The sequence below is a fragment of the Lactuca saligna genome, chromosome 3 (genome assembly GCF_052625555.1).
Source record: "Lactuca saligna cultivar CGN05327 chromosome 3, ASM5262555v1, whole genome shotgun sequence".
In the NCBI taxonomy this organism is placed as follows: Eukaryota; Viridiplantae; Streptophyta; class Magnoliopsida; order Asterales; family Asteraceae; genus Lactuca; species Lactuca saligna.
Genome location: NC_136419.1, coordinates 34,711,662 through 34,718,262, shown reverse-complemented (window position 1 = coordinate 34,718,262; position 6,601 = coordinate 34,711,662). Strand labels below are relative to the sequence as shown.

Sequence of the window (6,601 nt, the reverse complement as noted above, 5' to 3'; positions counted from 1 at the left end):
TCACAATTTGCAGGACAAATATAAAACATTAACTTATGTAATGGAAACGAACTTTAATAGATACACTAATTATACATCCGTTCCACTAGTGGAAGCAATTATCATATATTCAATACCATTTAAAGCATACCCTTCCTACACTGTTAAGTGTAAAATACACAACAATAATAATTAAATGCATTTACCATTTTGAAAACAAAGACAATAAAACAACAATTTCAAAACATGTAGTTCTTGTCCCATATTTCATAAATAAGAAGAGTTCCAAATTTCCTAAGCCCTCATCTTCACAATTTGCAGGACAGATATAAAACATTAACTTATGTAATGGAAACGAACTTTATCATATACACTAATTATACAACCGATCCAGTAGTGGAAGTAGTGATCATATATTTAGTACCATTTAAAACATGCTCTTCCTACATTCTTAAGTGTAAAATACACAACAGTAACAATTAAATGCATTTACCATTTTGAAAACGAAGACAAGAAAAACAACAAATAATGTGACCTATGGTTCACTATGTTTCACACACTAGTTATATTTAAATTATAACATAAAATAAAATTAAATATAAATTATATAAATATAAAATACGAATTTCAAACTTTCCCTAATTTTTGTACGTATTAATAAATATTAGGGAAAATGACACATTAACCCTATAATGTTTTGCATATTTGCCCATTCAGTCATTTAAGTATTTTCCATGTTTTTTAGATCATTAAAGTTATTTTTGTCAAATCAATTTGGTCACTTTTGATAAAATGAAGGGATAACCCGGTTACCCTTTTGCCATATATAGACATTGTTCCATTACATTGACTTTGAAAAAAGTCAAAAAAATTCCTCCTTCTCTTTCAATTCTTTAGCACTCTATTGTCTTCTTCCCCATTTACTGATACAAGAACGCAACAACAAGATGTGAACTTTGACATTCAACAAATTAGACTTTGAACATCAATTCAAATCTTTTTGATTCATTTACAATAAGCATGATGACTTGGTATCATTCTAACCACCAAAATCTGCAAATCAATTTTAACTTCTCTTTCTTTGACCGTCGAAACCAATTACCGACTGAGAAATCAAACTCGATGATAGATTTTAATGTCTCGAAAGACGATGATCTTTTCAAGATGTATGAAACATTTTCATCGGATTTGGAGTGGAACTAAACATCACCACCTGGGACGTCAAAGAGTTTCGATCCTTTCAGAATATACACCTGGTTGTGCGCCAGGTAAATAAAACCATTCTTTGGTAAATCATGCCAGACGAATCCGTTTTTATAACTCCTAGACCATAGAAATTAAATCAATCCAATTCAATTTCTCTGTTCATGAATCATGATAGTGATTACAATATGAAATCATAAGTATTACTAATCTTTTAGAAGACCAGGAGTACAATGCAACCATTCTTCTCCACGAAGAGAACTAATCGTTTGCATCTAAAATTTCGAAACAAACTTCAATAACTAGAATACATATTGTTCACTGTGTTAAAAAATTAAAGATTACATCGAAGATAAACATCTTCAGAGGATAAGATAGGAACCTCCATGAAATAAGGATGTTCGAGGTGGCCATTACGAGTGAGGTAGTAAACAATGGGTACCTTATGACGTTTGTTGCGAGGAGGAGGAGGTTGGATCCAAAATTTTATGCTTTCAGGGTTGTATTGATCAGTTGTATGGTGATATTTATGTTTCCACTTATTAGACATGGTGTTTTTGTCTGTTCCCCCCTTTGGTTTTGGTTTGTTAATCCTTAAACCCTAACCTAAGTTTAATTGTGAATCAAGCATACATGCATCCTCCAAAAGTCTCGATTAGAAGTTGGTATAGATAAATACAAGAAGAAGCTTTGTGGAGAAAAGCACAAACGAGGTGGAGAAGAAGCAGTTGAGTTGGTTTATTTGGAATTATTTTTATTAAAAATTTCACTGCATCAACTGTTGACGAGGCAGGTCAACAAAAATAAATGGTTACATGTCACATTTAACCGGTTGTTTAAGGTTATGTGATCAAATGAACATGTCAATAACTATTTTGTTCCCTCATAAAGCATGAAAAATACTTAAGTGACTAAATAAGTAAATATGCAAAACATCCTAGGGTGATGTATCATGTTTCTATTTTTTTTTTAAATATATATTTAAACCTATAGAAAAATTATTTTCGATTTTAGATTTTTATAAAAAAGCAAAGTGCCAAACACCAAAATATAAAACCCTAATCCTGACGAAGGACAACAATATACATTCAACCAAACACCATATTATAGCGGCTGCAAATCTAATCTACCGCTAGGGTTTTATAACAATTTCCACTATAAAACTAGCCTTTCTTCTCCTATCTCTCCATCCTATTCAGTTTCATTCCCACCTCTTCCTTTTTTCAAGCCCTAGAAGAAATCTATCGCCGACTTAATAGGGCTTACGTTTCTGTTTTTAAAATTCGATTTTTTATGAGATGAGGATAATGGAGCGGAGATGATTTAATATCAAATGATCCCGATATCTCCTTGCTACGTTCTTTCTGATCATAATATTTGGTTTGTTTCAATCTTCTTTTTTATATACTCTTTAGTCATGTGTTGATTTATGTTGCTTTTGATTATTTATTTTGAGATTGTGCGTGGATGCGAGAATTGAAATCATCAAAGATGATGAAATCAGAAAAATCTTAGGACACCTTCTGACACAGTTTGACAATGCTGTGTATGAGAAAGCATTTTTTGTTTCTGATTTTGATGATTTCATTATACAAATTTGTATCCATTGCAGATCGTTTTCTCCGATTAGATTTATAAAAATTTTAACATCAATATTGCGAAGCTTATTATCAAAAAAATTATATTGAGGGATTAATGACTTAGTGTACATATTTTGTCCTGAATCGTTTATCGTTCATACATATTTTGTCGTTTAGTTTATTTTACATATTTATTTATTTAGTCATTTATGATTTTAGTTTATAACGATTAAGTTTATATTTATATTTTTACACATGAATACTGTACGATTTCAGCCCAGATCATACAGGTCAGATCAATGAGAAATACTCTAGAGAAAAAACGAATGCATACCGGAATAAAAGTTGAATAATGAACAAGCTGTCATTGAAGTAATAGTAATACAGTTAGATTATTGTTATAATCTGTGATGTATATCTTTCTCTCCTATTGTAGTTGTGGAATTTGAAGTGTTCTGTAGAAATTGATGGGGCTTCTGGATATCGGTTTGGTCTCGTCCCTATATAGGTGATACGACTGCGTATACTTTTCCAATGTACTTACTTCAAAATAGTCCATTATCAAAGTTAAATAACGACGTAAATTTACATCCCAAGTATCATATCAAACCCAGTTGATCTTAACTAGCGAATCTAGGTTTTGACACTAGAGTAAACATGTTACACGAACCTAAATGCACATGAATAACATCCAAAATCTCCTTAAGAGGAGACATGGTTGTATACTTTGCCTTGTTCCCACACAAATCTAGAATATCAAATTCATCTACTCAAAATCACAAAATGCATAATCTTTCATCAATGTTAAATTCGGAAAGATGATTAGAACTGATGACAATTCATTTTCAACTCTCAAGTAACTACTAAGAATTTTTATAATCTTAAATTTGACCAAGTATCTTTTTCAGTAACTTCATTTTTCTTTTTCTCTCTTGACACTTAATTCTTAGCAATTTGCTAGGAGTAGCATTTAGGTAAAAAATGTTTTTATTTTAAAAAAGAAATTGTGAAACTTGATGGCTTAATTTAGATTTGGGGACAAAAATTCCATGTGCTATTTGGGAAACTTTCTAATTTTTTTTTTATGTTTTTGAATTGAGAAATTAAATTGCTTCCTACAATTATTCCTATCCACTAAAATTATGACAAATCACCATTTAATTTAATTGTATTTGATATATTCCTAAAATAGTCTTAATGATTTAGTTTAAAAAATATGGAAAGATGATATTTATTATAATTTTATTCGGTAGGAATATTTGTAGGTATAAAAACTTGTTATAATTTTATTGGGTAGGAATTGTATGCATAAAAAGTAGTAATCAATTTAAATTAGAATGATTCTTTTCCATTAAATAGGGGTTTGTTTTTTAATGTTTTGTAATCATTTTTCGTTTTTTTGTCTTAATAAAAGCTTGGTTGAAAAGCAATTTTCCTTAAAAAAAACCTTTCTGGCCTTGTTTGCGTTTCTTTCTTCCATGTTTGCTGATCTTCTTCTGTTTCAGACTTACGTGTGTTTAATTCTTATCTAAACCTTGGTAAATAAGTACGAATTCACAGCTTCAACAAGCAATTTTCCCAAAAAAGGTTTGACTTATAAAGTGATTTTTGATTTAAAGATGGATCCGTTCAAGTTGCAACCCACCAATCACATTCATCCTATGCCTTCCCTCACATTTCGCCAAAGACCTAACCTGCCACTCTTAGTGAGCCTCCTAGTGAGCGCTAGGGGGAGGTGTTCATCATCATTTAGCGAGCCTAATGACTGTTCCTAGCACATCCACTCCGTTCAGCCTTACAATATTAACCTTGAGTAAGTCATCGTTGGGGGCTAAAAGATATTAAACTGCAAAATTACTCAAATAGAATAAGACACTTAGTATAATTAAACGAAAGCGCATGAGATGATTGCTATACTTTGTAGAGGGGAGTGTCAAATGAGTTTTGGAGATGGATCCTTGTAAGCAACTCCATAGAGAAGAAGCACAACTCTGAACGTGAAGAGAAACTATGCAGTATCTTATAGCGATTGTTCTTCCAGCTTGTTCCCGTGTTGAACTTACGGATGGAAACAGAAGGATGTGGAGGTGAGGTGAGGGGATGGATGTGGACGGAAAACCTTGTTCTCAAGTTTAAATTGTTGAAATAAAGCAAGGGGAGGTAAAGGATTTTGAAGCTCCGTTTTCCTTCCAAATTCTCTTCCTAATTTGGGTAGATTTTGGAAGAAAATTGGAAGGATACATGCATTGTAAATTTTGCAGACCAATATACCCACAACTTTATTTATAAAATCAAGTAGCCGCATAATCAATACCTCCCTACAGAAACGATTTTGTCTTATCAAGTTCTCTACTGTTGTCCCTGCTAGCGTATTTTCATCCCTGCTAGCCTATTCGTCAATCTGATTAGGTATGTCTTCCATATCCTCCCTGTACAATCTTAAAAAACTGAATGAAAACTTTAAATGGTAATTTTAGTAAATGGTATGATATGTATCGGGGTTCTTCATTGAGTGGGTACTCATGAAATTCTCAAACAAAATACATTGAAGCAGAGGAAAAAGTATGGGAACAATTAATTAATATACGTGTTGGTTTTACGTTTGATTTATTTTTTTATATGACTTATTTACCATTAACTTTATTAGTTAATGTTTGGGTTTGTTTATAAACAGGCAAACCCTGAAGCAGCTGCATTGAAGACCAAAAAAAATTTAAACTATGATCAATTGATGATGTTATTTTCAGATGATAGAGCATCGAGATCAAAAGCGTAAACAACAAAAGAAAAAAAAAACGCTCGGTTAAGCAAACCCATAGAAATTAAAGTAGAAAAAATTATTGATGTGGATGAACTAATAGCAAATAAGGATGTAATTTTTGAGAATGAATACAAAGATGATGATGAGGACATTCAAATAGTGTTAGCAATATATGTTTCACCCGATAGGAGTTTAAAAGCCAAGAAGCTGAAGAGTAAAAAAAACAAAACTAGAAAGGAAACTTCAAGGTGAAGATGTTGTAGTAGCTGAACCTGAACCTCAACCAGAATCTTTTGAATACAATATTATGCAAACATTTAAAGAAATCATTGGTGTTATGAAGTAATGGAACAAATCTCGTAACTATACAGGTGAGGAAATCGAGAAAGAGTTAGAGTTGATGGGTTTGGATGTCGATGAATTTGCAGATGCTTTTATATATTTGTCGCGTAATCAAACCGATGCTAGGACAATTTTTAGTTCTTCAATGAAGATGCGGAAGATCTTTTTAAGAACGATGATGAACGAAGCTAAAAAATGAGTCATATCTTTATGTTTTATGGGTTTTATTTGTTTTTTTTATAGTAGTTTGCATTGGACTTTATTTGTAAAAGGTGGAATTTTGATTTTCTGGTTTTTCTTTATTGATTTGAGTTTATTTCATTAGTTGATTGTTTGATAAATTGTTTTTGATTGATTTTGATTTCCATTGTAGTTTATTAATATTTTTTACATGTTCTATACATGATATGATATGTAAATAGGAGTATAATTGTAATCTTATAATTTTCTTCTATTTTCCCTCTTAACTCGAGAACAAGTAAACTAAAAATTTTACTTTTATTTCTTTCGAACTCGGGAACACGGATTAAATAAAATTTTTGTTCCTCTTTCTTTCATTCCATTAATATTTTCCCTTATTTTTCCTTTAATGATTTTACAAAAAACTCGGGAATTAGAGGTTCCCGATTAGTGAATTGAATTATGGTTTCCATTAGAGAATCAAAAGGGGAAAATTAACGATATCTTTCCTCTCTCCAGCTGATAGTTGTCCGTGAGATCCTCATTTGGGTCTCGA

The 6,601-nt window shown here is 31.4% G+C and overlaps 1 long non-coding RNA gene and 1 other non-coding gene across 4 annotated transcripts; both read left to right on the top strand.

Annotated features, from left to right (window-relative positions):
• The first annotated feature begins 2,280 nt into the window (after window positions 1–2,280).
• On the top strand, window positions 2,281–6,186 carry LOC145035148 (uncharacterized). Of its 3 annotated transcripts, none has more exons than XR_013678318.1 (3): window positions 2,281–2,562; window positions 3,039–5,171; window positions 5,437–6,186. It is a non-coding gene; the product is annotated as an uncharacterized LOC145035148 (long non-coding RNA). The 3 variants fall into 3 exon arrangements; XR_013678319.1 differs by having other exon boundaries at window positions 2,281–4,575; window positions 4,687–5,171; XR_013678317.1 differs by having other exon boundaries at window positions 2,281–5,171.
• Window positions 2,667–2,762, top strand: LOC145038026 (small nucleolar RNA snoR31/Z110/Z27). Its single transcript, XR_013679129.1, has one exon. It is a non-coding gene; the product is annotated as a small nucleolar RNA snoR31/Z110/Z27 (small nucleolar RNA).
• Window positions 6,187–6,601: the final 415 nt, after the last annotated feature.